We start from the raw sequence: 25,763 nt of genomic DNA on the forward strand, positions 1-25,763 counted from the left end.
CCTAACCCTAACCCTAACCCTAACCCTAACCCTAACCCTAACCCTAACCCTAACCCTAACCCTAACCCTAACCCTAACCCTAACCCTAACCCTAACCCTAACCCTAACCCTAACCCTACCAACCTAACCCTAACCCTAACCCTAACCCTAACCCTAACCCTAACCCTAACCCTAACCCTAACCCTAACCCTAACCCTAACCCTAACCCTAACCCTAACCCTAACCCTAACCCTAACCCTAACCCTAACCCTAACCCTAACCCTAACCCTAACCCAACCCTAACCCTAACCCTAACCCTAACCCTAACCCTAACCCTAACCCTAACCCTAACCCTAACCCTAACCCTAACCCTAACCCTAACCCTAACCCTAACCCTAACCCCTAACCCTAACCCTAACCCTAACCCTAACCCTAACCCTAACCCTAACCCTAACCCTACCCTAACCCTAACCCTAACCCTAACCCTAACCCTAACCCTAACCCTAACCCTAACCCTAACCCTAACCCTAACCCTAACCCTAACCCTAACCCTAACCCTAACCCTAACCCTAACCCCTAACCCTAACCCTAACCCTAACCCTAACCCTAACCCTAACCCTAACCCTAACCCTAACCCTAACCCTAACCCTAACCCTAACCCCTAACCCTAACCCTAACCCTAACCCTAACCCTAACCCTAACCCTAACCCTAACCCTAACCCTAACCCTAACCCTAACCCTAACCCTAACCCTAACCCTAACCCTAACCCTAACCCTAACCCTAACCCTAACCCTAACCCTAACCCTAACCCTAACCCTAACCCTAACCCTAACCCTAACCCTAACCCTAACCCTAACCCTAACCCTAACCCTAACCCTAACCCTAACCCTAACCCTAACCCTAACCCTAACCCTAACCCTAACCCTAACCCTAACCCTAACCCTAACCCTAACCCTAACCCTAACCCTAACCCTAACCCTAACCCTAACCCTAACCCTAACCCTAACCCTAACCCTAACCCTAACCCTAACCCTAACCCTAACCCTAACCCTAACCCTAACCCTAACCCTAACCCTAACCCTAACCCTAACCCTAACCCTAACCCTAACCCTAACCCTAACCCTAACCCTAACCCTAACCCTAACCCTAACCCTAACCCTAACCCTAACCCTAACCCTAACCCTAACCCTAACCCTAACCCTAACCCTAACCCTAACCCTAACCCTAACCCTAACCCTAACCCTAACCCTAACCCTAACCCTAACCCTAACCCTAACCCTAACCCTAACCCTAACCCTAACCCTAACCCTAACCCTAACCCTAACCCTAACCCTAACCCTAACCCTAACCCTAACCCTAACCCTAACCCTAACCCTAACCCTAACCCTAACCCTAACCCTAACCCTAACCCTAACCCTAACCCTAACCCTAACCCTAACCCCTAACCCTAACCCTAACCCTAACCCTAACCCTAACCCTAACCCTAACCCTAACCCTAACCCTAACCCTAACCCTAACCCTAACCCTAACCCTAACCCTAACCTAACCCTAACCCTAACCCTAACCCTAACCCTAACCCTAAACCCTAACCCTAACCCTAACCCTAACCCTAACCCTAACCCTAACCCTAACCCTAACCCTAACCCTAACCCTAACCCTAACCCTAACCCTAACCCTAACCCTAACCCTAACCCTAACCCTAACCCTAACCCTAACCCTAACCCTAACCCTAACCCCAACCCTAACCCTAACCCTAACCCTAACCCTAACCCTAACCCTAACCCTAACCCTAACCCTAACCCTAACCCTAACCCTAACCCTAACCCTAACCCTAACCCTAACCCTAACCCTAACCCTAACCCTAACCCTAACCCTAACCCTAACCCTAACCCTAACCCTAACCCTAACCCTAACCCTAACCCTAACCCTAACCCTAACCCTAACCCTAACCCTAACCCTAACCCTAACCCTAACCCTAACCCTAACCCTAACCCTAACCCTAACCCTAACCCTAACCCTAACCCTAACCCTAACCCTAACCCTAACCCTAACCCTAACCCTAACCCTAACCCTAACCCTAACCCTAACCCTAACCCTAACCCTAACCCTAACCCTAACCCTAACCCTAACCCTAACCCTAACCCTAACCCTAACCCTAACCCTAACCCTAACCCTAACCCTAACCCTAACCCTAACCCTAACCCTAACCCTAACCCTAACCCTAACCCTAACCCTAACCCTAACCCTAACCCTAACCCTAACCCTAACCCTAACCCTAACCCTAACCCTAACCCTAACCCTAACCCTAACCCTAACCCTAACCCTAACCCTAACCCTAACCCTAACCCTAACCCTAACCCTAACCCTAACCCTAACCCTAACCCTAACCCTAACCCTAACCCTAACCCTAACCCTAACCCTAACCCTAACCCTAACCCTAACCCTAACCCTAACCCTAACCCTAACCCTAACCCTAACCCTAACCCTAACCCTAACCCTAACCCTAACCCTAACCCTAACCCTAACCCTAACCCTAACCCTAACCCTAACCCTAACCCTAACCCTAACCCTAACCCTAACCCTAACCCTAACCCTAACCCTAACCCTAACCCTAACCCTAACCCTAACCCTAACCCTAACCCTAACCCTAACCCTAACCCTAACCCTAACCCTAACCCTAACCCTAACCCTAACCCTAACCCTAACCCTAACCCTAACCCTAACCCTAACCCTAACCCTAACCCTAACCCTAACCCTAACCCTAACCCTAACCCTAACCCTAACCCTAACCCTAACCCTAACCCTAACCTAACCCTAACCCTAACCCTAACCCTAACCCTAACCCTAACCCTAACCCTAACCCTAACCCTAACCCTAACCCTAACCCTAACCCTAACCCTAACCCTAACCCTAACCCTAACCCTAACCCTAACCCTAACCCTAACCCTAACCCTAACCCTAACCCTAACCCTAACCCTAACCCTAACCCTAACCCTAACCCTAACCCTAACCCTAACCCTAACCCTAACCCTAACCCTAACCCTAACCCTAACCCTAACCCTAACCCTAACCCTAACCCTAACCCTAACCCTAACCCTAACCCTAACCCTAACCCTAACCCTAACCCTAACCCTAACCCTAACCCTAACCCTAACCCTAACCCTAACCCTAACCCTAACCCTAACCCTAACCCTAACCCTAACCCTAACCCTAACCCTAACCCTAACCCTAACCCTAACCCTAACCCTAACCCTAACCCTAACCCTAACCCTAACCCTAACCCTAACCCTAACCCTAACCCTAACCCTAACCCTAACCCTAACCCTAACCCTAACCTAACCCTAACCCTAACCCTAACCCTAACCCTAACCCTAACCCTAACCCTAACCCTAACCCTAACCCTAACCCTAACCCTAACCCTAACCCTAACCCTAACCCTAACCCTAACCCTAACCCTAACCCTAACCCTAACCCTAACCCTAACCCTAACCCTAACCCTAACCCTAACCCTAACCCTAACCCTAACCCTAACCCTAACCCTAACCCTAACCCTAACCCTAACCCTAACCCTAACCCTAACCCTAACCCTAACCCTAACCCTAACCCTAACCCTAACCCTAACCCTAACCCTAACCCTAACCCTAACCCTAACCCTAACCCTAACCCTAACCCTAACCCTAACCCTAACCCTAACCCTAACCCTAACCCTAACCCTAACCCTAACCCTAACCCTAACCCTAACCCTAACCCTAACCCTAACCCTAACCCTAACCCTAACCCTAACCCTAACCCTAACCCTAACCCTAACCCTAACCCTAACCCTAACCCTAACCCTAACCCTAACCCTAACCCTAACCCTAACCCTAACCCTAACCCTAACCCTAACCCTAACCCTAACCCTAACCCTAACCCTAACCCTAACCCTAACCCTAACCCTAACCCTAACCCTAACCCTAACCCTAACCCTAACCCTAACCCTAACCCTAACCCTAACCCTAACCCTAACCCTAACCCTAACCCTAACCCTAACCCTAACCCTAACCCTAACCCTAACCCTAACCCTAACCCTAACCCTAACCCTAACCCTAACCCTAACCCTAACCCTAACCCTAACCCTAACCCTAACCCTAACCCTAACCCTAACCCTAACCCTAACCCTAACCCTAACCCTAACCCTAACCCTAACCCTAACCCTAACCCTAACCCTAACCCTAACCCTAACCCTAACCCTAACCCTAACCCTAACCCTAACCCTAACCCTAACCCTAACCCTAACCCTAACCCTAACCCTAACCCTAACCCTAACCCTAACCCTAACCCTAACCCTAACCCTAACCCTAACCCTAACCCTAACCCTAACCCTAACCCTAACCCTAACCCTAACCCTAACCCTAACCCTAACCCTAACCCTAACCCTAACCCTAACCCTAACCCTAACCCTAACCCTAACCCTAACCCTAACCCTAACCCTAACCCTAACCCTAACCCTAACCCTAACCCTAACCCTAACCCTAACCCTAACCCTAACCCTAACCCTAACCTAACCCTAACCCTAACCCTAACCCTAACCCTAACCCTAACCCTAACCCTAACCCTAACCCTAACCCTAACCCTAACCCTAACCCTAACCCTAACCCTAACCCTAACCCTAACCCTAACCCTAACCCTAACCCTAACCCTAACCCTAACCCTAACCCTAACCCTAACCCTAACCCTAACCCTAACCCTAACCCTAACCCTAACCCTAACCCTAACCCTAACCCTAACCCTAACCCTAACCCTAACCCTAACCCTAACCCTAACCCTAACCCTAACCCTAACCCTAACCCTAACCCTAACCCTAACCCTAACCCTAACCCTAACCCTAACCCTAACCCTAACCCTAACCCTAACCCTAACCCTAACCCTAACCCTAACCCTAACCCTAACCCTAACCCTAACCCTAACCCTAACCCTAACCCTAACCCTAACCCTAACCCTAACCCTAACCCTAACCCTAACCCTAACCCTAACCCTAACCCTAACCCTAACCCTAACCCTAACCCTAACCCTAACCCTAACCCTAACCCTAACCCTAACCCTAACCCTAACCCTAACCCTAACCCTAACCCTAACCCTAACCCTAACCCTAACCCTAACCCTAACCCTAACCCTAACCCTAACCCTAACCCTAACCCTAACCCTAACCCTAACCCTAACCCTAACCCTAACCCTAACCCTAACCCTAACCCTAACCCTAACCCTAACCCTAACCCTAACCCTAACCCTAACCCTAACCCTAACCCTAACCCTAACCCTAACCCTAACCCTAACCCTAACCCTAACCCTAACCCTAACCCTAACCCTAACCCTAACCCTAACCCTAACCCTAACCCTAACCCTAACCCTAACCCTAACCCTAACCCTAACCCTAACCCTAACCCTAACCCAACCCTAACCCCTAACCCTAACCCTAACCCTAACCCTAACCCTAACCCTAACCCTAACCCTAACCCTAACCCTAACCCTAACCCGTACCCTAACCCGTACCCTAACCCTAACCCTAACCCTAACACCTACCCGTACCCTAACCCGTACCCTAACCCTAACCCTAACCCTAACCCTAACCCTAACCCGTACCCTAACCCGTACCCTAACCCTAACCCGTACCCTAACCCTAACCCTAACCCTAACCCGTACCCTAACCCGTACCCTAACCCGTACCCTAACCCTAACCCGTACCCTAACCCGTACCCTAACCCGTACCCTAACCCGTACCCTAACCCGTACCCTAACCCTAACCCTAACCCGTACCCGTACCCTAACCCGTACCCGTACCCTAACCCGTACCCGTACCCGTACCCTAACATACCCGTACCCTAACCCTAACCCGTACCCTAACCCTAACCCGTACCCTAACCCTAACCCTAACCCGTACCCTAACCCTAACCCGTACCCTAACCCGTACCCTAACCCGTACCCTAACCCTAACCCTAACCCTAACCCGTACCCTAACCCGTACCCTAACCCGTACCCGTACCCTAACCCGTACCTAACCCTAACTCTAACCCTAACCCGAACGACTTACCCTAACCCATACCCGTATCCTAACCCTTACCCCTAACCCTAACCCTAATCCTAACTGTACCCTAACCCTAACCCCTAACCCTAACCTGTACCCTAACCCATAACCCTAAACCTGCCTTCAGCCCTTACCCTATACTCTAACCCCATCCCCCACTCTATCTCTAACCGTATTCCCTCCCATTCCCTAACCCTAAACCCTATAACGTATCTGTAACATTACCCTAATCCAGACCCTAAGTCAATTTTTTAATCCCTAATACCTTACTTTTACTCCTACCTCTTGACCCTTACCCCATCCCTCACCCTCACCAGTAACTCGTACGCATAACCATGATCACTAATCCATATCATCCAACCTAACCTTAACCACCTATTGCTCACCCTAAACCCTAACCCTATCTCAATTCTCCCCATTCACTTACCTTGTCGTTCTGAGTAGCCCTGCTGAGGTGGATGTGACTCTGAACAGCGCCTCCAGGGTCCTTCAGCGGGTCCTGAGGAAGCCGGACTCCTGTCATGGTGGACGTGGCCCCATGTGTTCCTGAATCATAGACAGCGGGTCCTGAGGACGAGAGGGGTCCTGTCACTGTGGATTATGCCTCACATCCTCCAGAAGCCTCCCCGCGGGTTCTGAGGAGGCCAGGCTCCTGTCACCATGGATGGGGCCCCACATGGGACTGAAGCCTACCCGCGGGTCCTGAGAAGGCCGGGGTTCCTGTCAGCATAGACTCGGCCCCACGTCATCCCGAAGACTCACCGCAGGTCCTGAGGAGGCTGGGGCTCCTGTCAGCGTGGACGCGGCCCCACGTCATCCCGCAAACTCCCCGCGGGTCCTGAGGAGGCTGGGGCTCCTGTCCCCCCGGACACAGCCCCACGTCATCCCGAAAACTCACCGTGGGTCCTAAGGAGGCCGGGGCTCCTGTCAGCGAAGACGCGGCCCCACATCTTCCTGAAGTCTCGCCGCGGGTCCTGAGGAGACCAGGCTCTTGTCAGCGAGGACGGGGCTCCACATCCTCTGGAAGCCTCACTGCGAGTCCTGAGGAGGCCAGGGCTCCTGTCACCGTGGAGGCAGCCCCACATGGTCCTGAAGCCTACCCGCGGGTACTGAGGAGGCCGGGGCTCCTGTCAGCGTGGACGCGGCCCCACGTCCTCCTCAGGCCTCCAGAGCGCAGAGGGGCTCCTGTTACTGCTGGCGGACGAGGCCTACTGCGCACATGTGCCCTTGACCCGGGCCTGGGTTCGGGCGCCCCCTGCGGGACGCTCAGGAGCTGAAGGAGGCCGTGCAGGAGGCGGTGTCCCCGCACCCAGGGCCGGACCTGCCTCCTTCCAGGCTCCAGCTGAGACCTAGGAGGTTCACAAACGTCGCGCTCAAATGGAGCCCAGCACCCGGCTTCCCCAGAAATACTTAAGGACAATGAATTGGAACCCACAGGATGCGAAATGAAATGTGGACCAAACTTTTCCCACGTCCGCCAAGACTCACTCAACCCTCTTCCACTGTGGGCGGGACAGCGGGCTGGTGCAGCCGCCCTGGAAACAGTCAGGAGGCTCCTCAGGAAGTTACCGATAGACCTGCCCTGCGACCGGCAGGTGCACGGCCTGGAGCTCACTCCGAAGATACAGATGCAATGAAACGCCGGGACACCTGCGCCCCGATGTCTACAGCAGCCGGGTCCACAGTAGCCACACTGTGGGAGGAGCCTCGGTGCCTTCAGACAGATGATGGATAAAGAGGATGGGAGATAGATGATGGTCATAGAGAGAGGAACGGTACTCAGCTATCAAAGAGAAGGAAATCTTGCCATTTGCAATGACGCGGATAGAACTAGAGGGATCGTGTTAAGTGAAATAAGTCAGTCGGGAAACAGAATGACCGTGTGGTGTCATTCATAGGTGGAATTAAAGAAGCAAAGCAGATGAACTACTGTGAAGGGAAGGAAAAACAAATAAGATGAAAACAGATGCAGGAAATACAGACTCTTAACGATAGGAAACAAACTGAAGGTCGATGGAGGGGAGGGGGAGGGGTTAACGGGGGACGGGCACGAAGGAGGGCAGGTGATGTCACAAGCACTGCTGTTCTCTCCAACTGGTGAATCCCTGAATTCTACCTCTGAAAGTATAATACACTATACGTTAATTAATTGGGTTTAAATTAAATTAAGTTAAAAAAATCGGTTGTATCAGAGCACATTTCCTTCTGGACTCTCTGTTCTGCTCCTTCAGCTTATGCTGGAACCACCCCCTGTGGGTCTAAGTAGGCGCCACGCCTCGTCCATGGCCCAGCCCAGGGCTAGAACTCACGACCCCGAGATCAGGACCGGAGGGGAGGTCAGGAGTCGGATGCTTAACCGACAGAGCCAGCCAGGGGTCCGAGAACCGCACTGCTTTATCCTGTGTCTCTGTGACATCGTTTGAAATAGGAAAGTGCTGCGTCCCACTCTGTCCTGCTTCTCCAATACTGATTTGCTGTCCGGGGTCATTTGTGGGGGCTGACGGATGTTAGGGTTGTTTTTTTTTTTCCTATTTCTAGGATCTACCACCATGATTTTGATAGGAATGACATTGAAACCGAGGGTGGCTTCAGGAACTGCGGACACTATCACAAGATGAGGCTTCCACCCCACGAGCCCCGGACGACCTCCCAGAGCCTGGTATGGCTCAGGGCACAAGTCTTGTGCTCCTTTGGTTCAGTCTCATTATTTATTCTCTGTGATGCTCCTGAGAAGGGAGTCACGTCCTTCATTTCCTTCCTGAGTGCTCATTATCGGGACACAGCAAGGCTACTGAGCTCTGTAGGTTCAGTTGGTGTCCCGTGAATTTACTGAATTCAATCATTAGTTCTAACAGGTTTTGGTGTGGGCTCTTGTGTTTCCTGTTTCTAGTACCGCATCTTCAGCAAATAGGGACAGTGTGACGTCCCCCTTCCAGGTGTGAAACCTTTGCTGTTTCCTGTCTGTTGACTACATTAGGACTTCCAGTGCTGAGAGGGGACCTCCTTGGCTTGTTCCTGCTCTTAGGGGAGACGATTTCAGGTTTTCACCCTTGAAGATGATGTCACCTGCGGGCCTTCCTAGCGGCCTTTATTCTGTTGATAGACATTTCCTCAAAACCCACTATGCTTTTGATGTTGTATTTTGTCAAATGTGTTTTCTGCAACTCTTGAGAGGATCGTATGCTTTTTGTCCTTTCTCTCGTTTTTCTTTTTCTTTTTTTTCTTTTTTTTAAGATTTTATTTATATATCCTCGAGATACACAGAGAGACAGAGAGAGAAAGGCAGAGACACGGGCAGAGGGAGAAGGCAGCTCCATGTAGGGAACCCGATGTGGGACTCGATCCCGGAACTCCAGGATCACGACCTGGGCTGAAGACAGGCGCTAAACCGCTGAACCACCCGGAGCTGCCCCATGTCCTTTCTCTGGTTAATGTGATGGATCCTGCTGACTGATGGACAGAGGGGCTGTGGGTAGGACACGAGCTACATAGATTAACAATAGTAACAGCTATAAGCGTTTGGTTCGTAAATAAAATAAGTCACAGAAATTTAGAAAATACAGACTAGGGAATAGAGTCAGTACTGTTGTGACAACTATGTACGGGGACAGATGGTGACGCCGTTTCTTGTGGAGGGAGCTGAGTAAGGCACAGAATTGTCAAGTCACTAGTTGTAGCCCTGAAACTACTGTCACATTGTGTGTTGACTGTACTTCAATAAATATCAAGGAAAAGGGGTTTCTAAAAAAAAAAAAAAAAGGGGGGGGGGTTTCTGGTAGGACTCCCGGTGGGTCCGTGAAAGGCATTTACACGGTCGTTACACACACGAAGGCACCTCTGCAGAGGGGATAAAGATGCTCACGTGTCTTCAAGTTAATTTTTAGAAGATTTACTTGAGAGAGGGTGCAGTGGGGAGGGGCGGAGGGAGAGGGGAAACCTGGAGCGGATTCCTCACCCAACGGAGCCCGAGCCCCACGCGAGGCTCCACGCCACAACCTCGAGATCCTGACCTGAGCCAAATTAAAGAGTCGACGTGTAACCGACTGAACCACCCAGGAGCCCCTCAAATGTTAAGTGCGACCCCATGCTGTGAACTCTGGGGGTCGGGGGGACATCTGTGACCTCCAGTCTGCCTAGAATGGTGGGAGGCCTGCAGGGCCCGAGGATGGGAACTGAGGATGTGGGAGGGTGCCTGCATCCCCTTCCCGCCTGGCGTGGGGACAGGACCCTCCCCCGGGACCCTCGGCCTTCAGGGTGAAGGGCTAAGTGCTGATTGGACCCCGCCTGCCCACAGTGATGATGCAGGACCCCACTGTGGGTGGAACTGTGCCGCCCCCGGGTTCCACCGCTGCCTGGCGCTCACTGTGCTTCTGCAGACCTTCGGAAGCACTCGTGCTTTGGATCTGGCTCACAGCGACCCGATTCTCCTGCTCTCCCCAGTAGCTCAGTACTCCCACTCTCCTCAGTACCCCCAAGTTCCCCAGTACCCCCACTCTCCCCAGTACTCACACTCACCCCAGTACCCCAACTCTCCCACTCTCCCCAGTACCCCAACTCTCCCACTCTCCCCAGTAACCCAACTCTCCCACTCTCTCCAGTACACGGTGCATAAAGAGGAGGCGCTCACACAGCGACAGGTCACAGGTGAGTGGCCCCTGATGCCTGCTCCCGTGGGCCACTCTGGGGCCTGTGGGTCTGGGTGGGGGTGCTGGCCTCCTGGGCTGGGGTCCAAAACACCCCGACCCCAATGAGATGACCTTGAGCAGCTCCTGCAGCCCTTCCACAGCCCCACAGGGTGAGGGCGGCCCCCTAAGGCCCTGTCCAGGGAAGGAGGCTGCAGTCGGAGTTCGGCAGCTCCCCCGGGACCACTGCTCCCCTGTAAGGCCTGTGCTATGCAGGGAGACACAATACGTGACCTTTCCAGCCCGTCCTAGATGCAAGGACCCCGACAGGGATGACACCCCCCCCATCCCACTCTGGTGAGGGGAGGACGGTCAGGGCCTGCTGGGTCCCCCTGACCGGTGAGCAGGCTTACTCTTCACGCACTGGAGTGCGGGCAGAGTCCCTCGTGCTCCCCCCAGACCCCCCCTCAGGCTATTCACGCATCGTTGCCCTCAGGGTGGGGAGTTTGGTCCCACTCTTGCTGGCATCAGGTTTTAATTTTGATGAAGTCTAAGTCTAGTCCGTTGCTTTCTCCCCTCGGTCATTGTGCTTGTGGAATCTAAGAGAAACCTTTGATATCCCCTGGGCTGGGAGACATCACCCCGAGCATCAGATCGGCAGTTCGCCAGAGCCTCCTGGGTCCCCCGCCCGTGTGCTCCTGATACCGGGGTGGAGCGCTCTGTGATCCCAGCGTGACGGCGTGTCCTGGGACAGTGGCTGGGAAGGTGGACTGTAGGTGGGCGAGCGACAGACAGGCAGTGAGGGCCCGTGTGTGATGTTCCAGACAAGCCTGTGCCCTCAGGGCTATGGGGTTGTCTCCGGCTCCGGTCAGACGGAGGGGGACCTGCCCACGGGGAGCACCCGGACGCATGTGTCCTCGGAAGGTTTTCATGTGCCGTCATTCTTGAATGTGTTTGGATTGCAGCACCATGCAGGAGGACTCGGAGAACCTACTGGCCTTGCGAAGGGCCGATATCGTGGCCCGGTACCATCAGGTGAGGCCCAGAAGGGACCATAGACAATACACACCCACGACAAGGGAGACCATACCTGCAAGGCAGGGGAGGCCCAGGAGAGGATCAGAGCCAAGGATGAGTCAGGTCAGCCCAGACAAGGACTATAGTCACCAGGAACAAGTGAGACCCTGGGGATGGTACTGGTGTCAGTAGCAACTAAGGGTCCATCCTGGATGTTAGTCATTGGTAGCTGAGGAGCCCAGTCACCAGGTATGGTGAGGCCCGGGTGGGGACCACAGTCACCAGGTCCAGATGAAGTCCACAGCTACCATGTCCAGGTGAGGCCCAGGTGGGGACCAGAGTCACCAGGTCCAGGTGAGGCAAAGGTGGAGACCACAGTCACCAGGTCCCGGTGAAGCCAGGGTGGGAACCGCCTTAATAGAAATGCGAACTCTTCTCACTGTAGTGTTCCAGCTGTTCTCTCTTTAAATCTCAGGCCGAATTCATAGGTTTTCAGGATGATTTGAGAGTTAGCTAGGTAGTTTGGTAGGGACAGGTGACTTGGGGACCCTACTCTTCGGCTGTCTTGCCCTTCTGACAGGAATATTTTTAGCAGTGAACAGTAAAGTCTGTTTATTAAAAGTTGTTATTAATTTGTGCAAACAAATTTCTGTAGGCTTAAAGCAACTGTGAATCACACATATCCACACTGGCTAGAAAAATTTTTTAACCTGAGTTTCTAGATCATTTTCATTATGTGAATGATTTCTTTCCAAAACTAATTACCAAAGGAAGTAGGGCAATGTGACAAGAGAAATAGCCAAACAACATGAGAAAAAAGAAACAAACAAAAAAAACCTAAGCATTTTTCTTGGGATGAGAGAAATCCTGATCGTGTAAGGTTTTTTTCACCCTGCCCTGAGAAAAACCAATTCCCTGACTCAGATGCCTCAGGAGACAACTGGGTTTCTGATCCAGTAAATCGTGACGGCCTCTGGCACTTGGTTCCCACAGCTGTGGATGTGACCTCAGACCAGCTCGGTGGTCTCCAGGCTGCACTTGGAGGAATTGGAAGGGCTCTGAACATGCACCTTAGGGGCAGTCTGGGATCCATACCCTACAGCTTTTAATTGATAGGTACACCAACTCACATAAAACTTTGCTAGAAAGAAGTCGAATTGTGTGTTTTAAGAATTGAAAATGGGCAGCCTGGGTGGCTCAGCCGTTTAGCACTGCCTTCTGCCCAGGGCGTGATCCTGGAGACCCAGAATGGAGTCCCACTTCGGGCTCCCTGCATGGAGCCTGCCTCTCCCTCTGCCTGTGTCTCTGCCTCTCTCTCTCTCTCTTTCTCTCTCTCTCTCATGAATAAATAGATAAAATATATTTTTAACAAGTATATTGTAGGGCAGCCCCGGTGGCTCAGCGATTTAGCGCCACCTTCAGCCCAGTGTGGGATGCTGGAGATGCAGCATGGAGTCCCACGTCAGGCTCCCTGCATGGAACCTGCTTCTCCCTCTATCTGTGTCTCTGCCTCTCTCTCCCTCTCTCTCTCTCTCAAATAATAAATAAATAAATAAATAAATAAATAAATAAATAAATAAATAAATAATAAATAAATAAATAAAATGAAAAAGTATATGGCAGCTATATTGGTAGCTATATTAATCAAGTGTGTTGATTTTGGGGGGAGGAGCAAGATGGCGGAAGAGTAGGGTCTCCAAATCACCTGTCTCCACCAAACTACCTAGAAAACCTTCAAATTATCCTGAAAATCTATGAATTCGGCCTGAGATTTAAAGAGAGACCAGCTGGAATGCTACAGTGAGAAGAGTTCGCGCATCTATCAAGGTAGGAAGACGGGGAAAAAGAAATAAAGGAACAAAGGCCTCCAAGGGGGAGGGGCCCCACGAGGAGCTGGGCTGAGGCCAGGGCGAGTGTCCCCAGGACAGGAGAGCCCCGTCCCGGAGACGCAGGAGCTGCACCGACCTTCCCGGGGGAAAGGGGCTCGCGGGGAGTTGGAGCAAGACCCAGGAGGGCGAGGATGCCCTCGGGCTCCCTGGGACAGTAACAGAGCAACTGCGAGCCCAGGAGAGTGCGCCGAGCTCCCTAAGGGCTGCAGCGCGCGGCGGGACCCGGAGCAGCTCGGAGGGGCTCGGGCGGCAGCTCCGCGGAGGGGGTTGCGCAGCCCGGGAGCGCGAATCCAACAGCGCAGGCTCCGGAGCACAGGGCGCCGAGACACAGCCCAGGATCCTGCCTCCCCCGGGACAGGCAGAGGCCGGGAGGGCCCAGGACAGCAAGGACGCTCCTGCCCCAGCTGAGCAGAGCAACGGCCCCGCCCCGGAGCCTCCAGGCCCTGCAGACGGAGTTCCTGCCGGAGCTGAATCCAGGTTTCCAGAGCTGCCCCGCCACTGGGGCTGTTCCTCCTGCGGCCTCACGGGGTAAACAACCCCCACTGAGCCCTGCACCAGGCAGGGGCAGAGCAGCTACCCAACTGCTAACACCTGAAAATCAGCACAACAGGCCCCTCCCCCAGAAGATCAGCTAGACTGACAACTTCCAGGGGAAGCCAAGGGACTTAAAGAACACAGAATCAGAAGATACTCCCCTGTGGTTCTTTTTTTTTTTTTTTGTTTTGCTTTTTGATTTGTTTCCTTCCCCCACCCCCTTTTTTTCTCCTTTCTTTTTCTTTCTCTTTTTCTTCTTTTTTTTTTTTTTTTCGTTTTTTTTTCTCTTTTTCTTCCCTTTTTTTTTTCTCTTTCTCTTTTCTTTCCTTCTTTCTCTCCTCTCTTTTTCTCTTTTTCCCAATACAATTTGCTTTGGGCCACCCTGCACTGAGCAAAATGACTAGAAGGAAAACCTCACCTCAAAAGAAAGAATCAGAAACAGTCCTCTCTCCCACAGAGTTACAAAATCTGGATTACAATTCAATGTCAGAAAGCCAATTCAGAAGCACTATTATACAGCTACTGGTGGCTCTAGAAAAAAGTATAAAGGACTCAAGAGACTTCATGACTGCAGAATTTAGAGCTAATCAGGCAGAAATTAAAAATCAATTGAATGAGATGCAATCCAAACTAGAAGTCCTAACGACGAGGGTTAACGAGGTGGAAGAACGAGTGAGTGACATAGAAGACAAGTTGATAGCAAAGAGGGAAACTGAGGAAAAAAGAGACAAACAATTAAAAGACCATGAAGATAGATTAAGGGAAATAAACGACAGCCTGAGGAAGAAAAACCTACGTTTAATTGGGGTTCCCGAGGACGCCGAAAGGGACAGAGGGCCAGAATATGTATTTGAACAAATTCTAGCTGAAAACTTTCCTAATCTGGGAAGGGAAACAGGCATTCAGATCCAGGAAATAGAGAGATCCCCCCCTAAAATCAATAAAAACCGTTCAACACCTCGACATTTAATTGTGAAGCTTGCAAATTCCAAAGATAAGGAGAAGATCCTTAAAGCAGCAAGAGACAAGAAATCCCTGAATTTTATGGGGAGGAGTATTAGGGTAACAGCAGACCTCTCCACAGAGACCTGGCAGGCCAGAAAGGGCTGGCAGGATATATTCAGGGTCCTAAATGAGAAGAACATGCAACCAAGAATACTTTATCCAGCAAGGCTCTCATTCAAAATGGAAGGAGAGATAAAGAGCTTCCAAGACAGGCAGCAACTAAAAGAATATGTGACCTCCAAACCAGCTCTGCAAGAAATTTTAAGGGGGACTCTTAAAATTCCCCTTTAAGAAGAAGTTCAGTGGAACAGTCCACAAAAACAAAGACTGAATAGATATCATGATGACACTAAACTCATATCTCTCAATAGTAACTATGAATGTGAACGGGCTTAATGACCCCATCAAAAGGCGCAGGGTTTCAGACTGGATAAAAAAGCAGGACCCATCTATTTGCTGTCTACAAGAGACTCATTTTAGACAGAAGGACACCTACAGCCTGAAAATAAAAGGTTGGAGAACCATTTACCATTCGAATGGTCCTCAAAAGAAAGCAGGGGTAGCCATCCTTATATCAGATAAACTAAAATTTACCCCAAAGACTGTAGTGAGAGATGAAGAGGGACACTATATCATACTTAAAGGATCTATTCAACAAGAGGACTTAACAATCCTCAATATATATGCTCCGAATGTGGGAGCTGCCAAATATATACATCAATTATTAACCAAAGTGAAGAAATACTTAGATAATAATACACTTATACTTGGTGACTTCAATCTAGCTCTTTCTATACTCGATAGGTCTTCTAAGCAAAACATCTCCAAAGAAACGAGAGCTTTAAATGATACACTGGACCAGATGGATTTCACAGATATCTACAGAACGTTACATCCAAACTCAACTGAATACACATTCTTCTCAAGCGCACATGGAACTTTCTCCAGAATAGACCACATATTGGGTCACAAATCGGGTCTGAAACGATACCAAAAGATTGGGATTGTCCCCTGCATATTCTCGGACCATAATGCCTTGAAATTAGAACTAAATCACAACAAGAAGTTTGGAAGGACCTCAAACACATGGAGGTTAAGGACCATCCTGCTAAAAGATGAAAGGGTCAACCAGGAAATTAAGGAAGAATTAAAAAGATTCATGGAAACTAAGGAGAATGAAGATACAACCGTTCAAAATCTTTGGGATGCAGCAAAAGCAGTCCTAAGGGGGAAATACATCGCAATACAAGCATCCATTCAAAAACTGGAAAGAACTCAAATACAAAAGCTAACCTTACACATAAAGGAGCTAGAGAAAAAACAGCAAATAGATCCTACACCCAAGAGAAGAAGGGAGTTAATAAGGATTCGAGCAGAACTCAACGAAATCGAGACCAGAAGAACTGTGGAACAGATCAACAGAACCAGGAGTTGGTTCTTTGAAAGAATTAATAAGATAGATAAACCATTAGCCAGCCTTATTAAAAAGAAGAGAGAGAAGACTCAAATTAATAAAATCATGAATGAGAAAGGAGAGATCACTACCAACACCAAGGAAATACAAACGATTTTAAAAACATATTATGAACAGCTATACGCCAATAAATTAGGCAATCTAGAAGAAATGGACGCATTCCTGGAAAGCCACAAACTACCAAAACTGGAACAGGAAGAAATAGAAAACCTGAACAGGCCAATAACCAGGGAGGAAATTGAAGCAGTCATCAAAAACCTCCCAAGACACAAGAGTCCAGGGCCAGATGGCTTCCCAGGGGAATTTTATCAAACGTTTAAAGAAGAAACCATACCTATTCTCCTAAAGCTGTTTGGAAAGATAAAAAGAGATGGAGTACTTCCAAATTCGTTCTATGAAGCCAGCATCACCTTAATTCCAAAGCCAGACAAAGACCCCGCCAAAAAGGAGAATTACAGACCAATATCCCTGATGAACATGGATGCAAAAATTCTCAACAAGATACTGGCCAATAGGATCCAACAGTACATTAAGAAAATTATTCACCATGACCAAGTAGGATTTATCCCTGGGACACAAGGCTGGTTCAACACCCGTAAAACAATCAATGTGATTCATCATATCAGCAAGAGAAAAACCAAGAACCGTATGATCCTCTCATTGGATGCAGAGAAAGCATTTGACAAAATACAGCATCCATTCCTGATCAAAACTCTTCAGAGTGTAGGGATAGAGGGAACATTCCTCGACATCTTAAAAGCCATCTATGAAAAGCCCACAGCAAATATCATTCTCAATGGGGAAGCACTGGGAGCCTTTCCCCTAAGATCAGGAACAAGACAGGGATGTCCACTCTCACCACTGCTGTTCAACATAGTACTGGAAGTCCTAGCCTCAGCAATCAGACAACAAAAAGACATTAAAGGCATTCAAATTGGCAAAGAAGAGGTCAAACTCTCCCTCTTCGCCGATGACATGATACTCTACATAGAAAACCCAAAAGTCTCCACCCCAAGATTGCTAGAACTCATACAGCAATTCGGTAGTGTGGCAGGATACAAATCAATGCCCAGAAGTCAGTGGCATTTCTATACACTAACAATGAGACTGAAGAAAGAGAAATTAAGGAGTCAATCCCATTTACAATTGCACCCAAAAGCATAAGATACCTAGGAATAAACCTCACCAAACATGTAAAGGATCTATACCCTCAAAACTATAGAACACTTCTGAAAGAAATTGAGGAAGACACAAAGAGATGGAAAAATATTCCATGCTCATGGATTGGCAGAATTAATATTGTGAAAATGTCAATGTTACCCAGGGCAATATACACGTTTAATGCAATCCCTATCAAAATACCATGGACTTTCTTCAGAGAGTTAGAACAAATTATTTTAAGATTTGTGTGGAATCAGAAAAGACCCCGAATAGCCAGGGGAATTTTAAAAAAGAAAACCATAGCTGGGGGCATCACAATGCCAGATTTCAGGTTGTACTACAAAGCTGTGGTCATCAAGACAGTGTGGTACTGGCACAAAAACAGACACATAGATCAGTGGAACAGAATAGAGAATCCAGAAGTGGACCCTGAACTTTATGGGCAACTAATATTCGATAAAGGAGGAAAGACTATCCATTGGAAGAAAGACAGTCTCTTCAATAAATGGTGCTGGGAAAATTGGACATCCACATGCAGAAGAATGAAACTAGACCACTCTCTTTCACCATACACAAAGATAAACTCAAAATGGATGAAAGATCTAAATGTGAGACAAGATTCCATCAAAATCCTAGAGAAGAACACAGGCAACACCCTTTTTGAACTCGGCCATAGTAACTTCTTGCAAGATACATCCACGAAGGCAAAAGAAACAAAAGCAAAAATGAACTATTGGGACTTCATCAAGATAAGAAGCTTTTGCACAGCAAAGGATACAGTCAACAAAACTCAAAGACAACCTACAGAATGGGAGAAGATATTTGCAAATGACATATCAGATAAAGGGCTAGTTTCCAAGATCTATAAAGAACTTCTTAAACTCAACACCAAAGAAACAAACAATCCAATCATGAAATGGGCAAAAGACATGAACAGAAATCTCACAGAGGAAGACATAGACATGGCCAACATGCATATGAGAAAATGCTCTGCATCACTTGCCATCAGGGAAATACAAATGAAAACTACAATGAGATACCACCTCACACCAGTGAGAATGGGGAAAATTAACAAGGCAGGAAACAACAAATGTTGGAGAGGATGCGGAGAAAAGGGAACCCTCTTACACTGTTGGTGGGACTGTGAACTGGTGCAGCCACTCTGGAAAACTGTGTAGAGGTTCCTCAAACAGTTAAAAATAGACCTGCCCTACGACCCAGCAATTGCACTGTTGGGGATTTACTCCAAAGATACAAATGCAATGAAACGCCGGGACACCTGCACCCCGATGTTTCTAGCAGCAATGGCCACGATAGCCAAACTGTGGAAGGAGCCTCGGTGTCCAAAGAAAGATGAATGGATAAAGAAGATGTGGTTTATGTATACAATGGAATATTACTCAGCTATTAGAAATGACAACTACCCACCATTTGCTTCAACGTGGATGGAACTGGAGGGTATTCTGTTGAGTGAAGTAAGTCAGTCGGAGAAGGACAAACATTATATGTTCTCATTCATTTGGGGAATATAAATAATAGTGAAAGGGAAAATAAGGGAAGGGAGAAGAAATGTGTGGGAAATATCAGAAAGGGAGACAGAACGTAAAGACTGCTAACTCTGGGAAACGAACTAGGGGTGGTAGAAGGGGAGGAGGGCGGGGGGTGGGAGTGAACGGGTGACGGGCACTGGGTGTTATTCTGTATGTTAGTAAATTGAACACCAATAAAAAAATAAATTAAAAAAAAAAGTGTGTTGTTTTTACATTTTATGGTGACTGGACCTAGCAAGTCTCTACATCAACAACCATCACTATTAGTCCTCACAACAGTGTCACGGGACAGGCAGTATTATTTCCTTTTTATAGATGAAATTGATGACCTCAAGCACATGCGGTTCCTTCCCTTTCTTTTTTTCTGTTCAGAATATACAAGCTATAAGTGAGTAAATTGCAAGAAACCCACTTGCGTGATGAACACCTCTACTTTCCTCAGATGATTTTAATATTTTTCTCAATTCTGAACTCCTTATCTATCTTACTACTCTTTTTGAATAACTTAGGATATGTTTTCCCAGGACTTGTTCAGAGAACCAGTCCCTGGATTAATGTCTTTCCCTAAGTATGAATCAGTGACCTGAAACAGACCCAGCATACACAGATTCTCCTATTTATTCAACACCCATCCATTCCAAAAAGAAGTCTATTTGGCCTTCTATATGACAGGTACAGAGACAGGCTCCGTCCCCACTGGGTTTCGATCTATGTCCCAGAGTACTACCTGCAGTCTTTTGAACTTCATATCAGGATCCTTAATGCTGATTTCTGAGGGCAAAACAAGCAAGTCCACAGTTCTCCTTCATGCTTCCCCAGCAGACCCTTGGGTTCTCTCCACAGTGTTGAACTGTTACTGAGCCATTGGTTGTGTAGGTCAGTCACAGAGCAGCATTGCCATCCAAAACAAAAAGGAGGAAAAAGGAGTTTGGAAGTAATTGGGTCTCACAAATTGTGGGGAGGGAATATTGAAACTGTGACAATGTTTCTTAGTGCACCTTTTCTCAGAGCCACATCTCTCCTGTTCTTGACTGAGGGACAGGAGAGTCTAGGTAGGAAGAAATAGGTAGGGGGCTACAGATTCAGGCTCACAAAGATCCTAAGGATGCTGAGATGTAAGGAAACCAGAAATAAAGAAACAAACGAGACCACCCTGCCCTAGGTATGGGTAGAGAGGGTCTTTTTTAGGACAGTCCTCTGTGCCCAAAAAAGGATAACCAGACTCCAAAAAGAAGTAAACCATTAAAGATGTGAAAGATGTTATCACTAGTCCTTACTCATGTGGGCAACCCAGCCTGGGCCCCTCCCACTCCTGAGAGCTTTCTCAGTATCCTTGCTTAATAAACTCCCGTCGCTTTACTCACTCTTTGTCCACCAGATTCATTCTTCGACTCCGTGAGACAAGAACCTGACTTTCTCACTTCATTCTGCCTGCTGCACTTCTCTTACCCAAGCTCCCTGGGAAATTACTTCATTGGCTTAATCCCATCTCACTCACCTCCTGCCTCATATCCTTTGGATTCTTCACCACCAAAGGCCAACGAACCAAGAGATGCATGGAGGGATAGAAGACCCAGGTGATAGGGGGAACTAAGGCCAAAAAAATATAGTTTAAAATTATATCTGCTTTTTTAAAAAAAGATTTTATTTGCTCATGAGAGACACACAGAGAGAGAGAGAGAGAAAGAGAGAGAGGCAGAGACAGAGACAAAGGGAGAAGCAGGCTCCCTGTGGGAAGCCCTATGTGGAACCCCATCCTAGGACCCCAGGATCAACCACTGAGCCACTCAGGCATCCCTACAATTACATTTCCTAACAAACTTGCAGTCCATAAACAAATACTTGAAACCGACAGAGTGGGACATTCTTACAAGAATTCACAGCTGCCTGAATGTTAATGCTTTGCTAGAGGCCAAAAGCAACATTTGTTTGCTGATAGCCAGACCTCCAGGATCCTAGAAATCTTTCAAGTGTGAACATCCTTTTGGAAACTTCTTTTATCTCTAGAGTCCCCATCCCACACAGCAACTTAAAAGATTATAACCAAGGCTCCTCATAATCCTGGTGAAGCTTTTCAGGCCCAGGGGTCCTGTCCCCATACTTCAATAAAAACACCTTTTTGCATGGAAAATGTCTCAAGGATTCTCTCTTGACCACTGGCTCCTGGCCCACAGTACATCACAGGTACATCTCTGAGTTAATTGCATCAGCACATCAGGAAAGTACAGAAGATTTTTGCCTATCTTCTTGTATGACACATTCCGGAGGGGGACATTCCCATCTGTTCGATCTGGGTTTTTCTCTTCCTGGGATATATAGCTAGCTAGCTAGATAGTTGATAGAGTGATAGATCTACTGATAGATCGCTCCCAGGAACATAAATAGATGTTTATATAAACAAACATATAAACATAAATCTATGTTTCCACTTAATATATTTATTATTAAATGTATTACTCATAATATAATAATTATCTATAAACAGAACTATATATTTATATTTAAATATGCAAAATAAACATTTCTATATCTAATCTCTATACGTCCATATATAGATCTCCCTATAGAGATAGAGACAAAATGGTTAGAAAGAGATGTGTGCAGAAAGAGAGAGAAATAGATATAGACCTATAAATATGGAGAGGATCTGCTTTCAAATTCTATCCAACGACCTCTCCTCACAGGCACAGGCAAACGCACATACACATACTCAAGAACCTTCTGGTATGTGGCCATGACAGGAAATAACACCCCTTGAGTTGCCATCTCTTCTCCGACTTAAAGGTACCCGCTTTTCTCCAAAGAAGACCTACACAGAGTGAGCAAGCACATGAAAAAATGCTCCACGTGACTTTTCATCAGGGAGATAGAAATCAAAACCACAATGAGATACCACCTCACACCAGTGAAAATGGGAGAAATTAACAAGACGGGAAACGACAAATGTTGGAGAGGATGTGGAGAAAGTGGAACACTCTTGCATTGTTAGTGGGAATGTGAACTGGTGCAGCCACTCTGGAAAACAGTGTGGAGGTTCCTCAAAAAGCTGGAAATGGAGCTATACTACAACCCATCGATTGCACTACTGGGTATTTAACCCAAAGACACAGATGTAGTGAACTGACTGGACACTTGCACCCCAATGTTCACACCGGCAATGTTAATAGCCAAACTGTGGAAGGAGACTTGATGTCCTTCAACAGATGAATGGATAAAGAAGATGTGGTCTATATATACAATGTATTATTATTTAGACATCTGCAAGGATGAATACCTACCATTTTCATGGACATGGAACTGGAGGGTATTATGCTGAATAAAATAAGCCACATGGAGAAAGAATTATCATGCGGTTTCACTCTTATGTCGAATGTAAGAAAGAGTGAAGAGGATCATAAGGGAGAGGAGGGAAACTGAGTGGAGAAAATTGAGAGAGGCAGTGTTGTCCCCAAGATTGCGAATCCGAGAAACCACGGAGGAGCCGACACTGATACAAACACACGAGGGTTTATTTACAAGCTCGAGCTTGGGTCCAAGTGTACCCGACACAACGGAGCAAGGACTTGGACCATGAGACTAAGGGGCGTATCAGCTTTATAGGGGCCAGTGGCCCATGGGATACGCAGAAAGTTGCACAGTCATGTCGGTACACACGCAGGTGGCCGATTGAATTACATCTTACCCTATAGTATCCATTTGAGCTGGCCTATTACTTTGGTCAGAATTGGCGCGCAGTTTTGGTGGGCACAAAGCAGGATTACGTGGTTATGAGCCGATTTCCGATTAGGGTGTGCCCAGCGGCTTGACTAGGGTGGGGCAGCGCCTTAAGCAATAAGCAGGTTAAGGTTATGTGGGGGTCATACAGGAGGTGGCAGGTGTAACACAAAATGGCATCAGTCCTGCTCTGCTTGTCCAGGGGTAGGGGATTTTTGTTAAATTTCCTGGGTCTCACAGAAGATAAACTATGAGAGACTCCTAACTTGGGTAAACAAAGGATTGCGGAAGGGGAGGTGGGTGGGAGGATAGTTTAACTGGGGGACGGGCATTAAGGAGGGCATGTGATGTGATGAACGCTGGGTATTATACTACATGTTGACAAATTGAATTTAAATAAAAATTTTTTTAAATTTAAATTTAAATTAAAAAAAGGTACTGGACGGCTCAGCCATCCTCAGCAATTCATTTATGAAATGGCCCTCAGTAGATCATAAAAAAGTTACAAATGTGAATGGAAAATGACTGAAACTCTTTCCCACTTCAAATAAATAAGTATTCTGAAAAGCAAATCAAAGTTCCAGAATGGAAAAATGCAAAAAACGAGGGAGAGGGAGAAAGAGAAATGAATTCACTTTCTGTGATATTTATTAGTGACGGTCCAATAATGACAAATCCATGATTGTCATTAAAAACAAAGAGTTAGGGATCCCTGGGTGGCGCAGCGGTTTGGCGCCTGCCTTTGGCCCAGGGCGCGATCCTGGAGACCCGGGATCGAGTCCCACGTCGGGCTCCCGGTGCATGGAGCCTGCTTCTCCTTCTGCCTATGTCTCTGCCTCTCTCTCTCTCTCTCTCTCTGTGTGTGACTATCATAAATAAATAAAAATTAAAAAAAAAAAACAAAAAACAAAAAACAAAGAGTTAATGAACGGTATGGAAACCGATCCCCTCAACTAACAGATAAGGAAACTGAGAAGACAAGAGAAGTCTCCAGGTTATTCTTTTCACACTAACATTTGAGAACCACTGGCTAGGCACCAAGGAGAATTGATTTACCTTAAAATAGCAAAATTTGAAATCCTATGTCCTTTCCTATTTTCAGATCATAATAAATAAAGAAATGAAACAGCAAAGAGAGAGGGAAGGAGGCAAACAGAAACAAAGTGCAAATCAAAAATGAGATTTACATAAAGTTTGTCTTTCACAAATTTATGGACAAAAGACTCCATACTGATGGAAATATGTTAAAGAGACACAGGTGTCAACTGAAAGAGCTCCCCTGGCCAGAGCGGAGACAATATAAGCAACAAAATAAGTAGTGTTGGATTATAACCCAAAGTGTAAAATAAATATCCATGAATCTATACTAATATTAAAAATTGTAAAAGAAAGAAAGAGGGGCACCTGGGTGGCTCAGTCAGTTAAGCTTCTGCCTTAGGCTCAGATCATGATCCACGTCCCAAGGCAGTCTCCCTGTTCAGCAGGGAACCTGCTTCTCCCTCTCCCTCTGCCCCTCTCGCTCATGCTTTTTCTCTCCTCTCTCTCTCTCAAATAAATAAATAACATCTTTGAAAAACAAACACAGAAGAAAGAGAAATCTCCCATGTAGAAGAATTTCAAACAATTTGTGCAGACATTCCACCCTCAAGTGGATGAGCGTAACTTCCCACTCTTATGTGTGGAATACACATAGTAACTTCCTTCTACAAAATAGATTATGAAAAAGTTATAATAATAATAATATTATAATAATAATAAAGAATCACTTTACTATGGAGAAAGCTGACAAACACTACCTCAGCAAGATGATCAGATCGATACCAAGACTGATAAATCATGTTGATAGTATCTATACTTTATATGATATAATAAAAATGGCAGTATATCTCTGTATATAATCCGCAATCCCAGTTCAATCATGAGATAAACAACAGACATGTCCCACCTGAGGGAAATTTTACAAAATACTCTACTTCTCAAAGTGTTCCAGTTCAACAACAACAAGGAGAGGCTGAAAAATGGTCACAATCCAGAGGAGCCTAAGAAAACATGAGGACAAGTGTAATGTGATGTGAGGGATGGTAACTTAGCAAAAATTAAGGAAATCTGAATAAAGTATGGTCTTTGGTGAATGCGAATATTTTAATACTGATTCATTAGCTAATATTTGTACCGTACTAATATAAGATATTGATAATTGGAGAAATTGAGTGCAAGCCCATGAGAATTCTCTGTACTATCTTCTCAATTTCCCTATAAATCTTTGTTTTTTTTTCTAATCAGTAAGATTTATTTTGAAAATTGACTTAAATATATCAGGCTCCAAGTATGAAGACATTTTAAGAATAGTTTAATTAATTTTTGCCTTATTCTTAAAGAGTTCCTTCGATGGGAACAAAGTAAGAATTTTATATCAGAAGGAAAGAAAAACACTTATGAACACCTCCTCAACCTGAAAAGCAGGAAAGGATATTAAATAGCAAAAATCAGATAAAAATACTTCTTTTATAGTAGACACCATATTGCAAGTGCCTTTAAAATTAGCAATGCATAACATTTATTTCCTGGACATTTGTCTTACAAAGAGTTCACAGTGCTTCAGTGTCAGTTAAGAAATGATTCATGTGAAATTTTTATTAAACCAAATTTACTGGGAAATTACTGCCCAGATAATACTTTATTTTGATTTTATTGAGTTCCTTTCTAATCACTGAGCCTTTTAGTTAGAGCTTTCAACTATAGCAAATGCCTTAGAA

Source organism: Canis aureus, chromosome 4, assembly GCF_053574225.1.
Source record: "Canis aureus isolate CA01 chromosome 4, VMU_Caureus_v.1.0, whole genome shotgun sequence".
Taxonomy (NCBI): Eukaryota; Metazoa; Chordata; class Mammalia; order Carnivora; family Canidae; genus Canis; species Canis aureus.